This window comes from Ciconia boyciana, chromosome 1, assembly GCF_034638445.1.
Source record: "Ciconia boyciana chromosome 1, ASM3463844v1, whole genome shotgun sequence".
Taxonomy (NCBI): domain Eukaryota; kingdom Metazoa; phylum Chordata; class Aves; order Ciconiiformes; family Ciconiidae; genus Ciconia; species Ciconia boyciana.
This window is the reverse complement of record NC_132934.1, coordinates 62,342,208-62,342,716: the sequence shown is the minus strand read 5'-3', so window position 1 is coordinate 62,342,716 and position 509 is coordinate 62,342,208.

The window sequence follows — 509 nt, the reverse complement described above, 5'->3', positions numbered from 1 at the left end:
AATGCATTGTAACCACTGAAGTGTATGTCTGTTTTTTCAAAGGTGTAAGTGTACAAACTTCAAATTTCTGCCCTTTAGAAAAGGGGATGATTCAGAGAAGAGAGTGAGTATATTTGTCTGGGGAGGAGAGGGTTTAATGATAAGCATTGTAATACTGAGTATTACTCTTTCATAAAAAGTATTTCCCAAGTTACTTCTTGGTTACCTCATGGGGTTTTTTTTCTTAGTTAAGGTTTCCCAATTCCATCCTCCCGCCTTCTCCTGCAATTGCTGTGCTCTCACCATTATTCTGCCCCCTTTGTGCCGTGCAGCTTGCTGGCTGCGGCCTCTGAAATGAAATTTTGAAACAGCTTCCCCTGTCTATACAGCGTTTGTGTTGCTGCTGTTCAAAATGAGTGGCAAAGAGTTTGGTACTGCTTTGTTACAGTTTGGTAAAAGGATGGGGTATGAGTGAGCACTTACCGTGCTCAGGAGGCTTCTAGTAAGGATATGAACTGTGTGCATGTCCA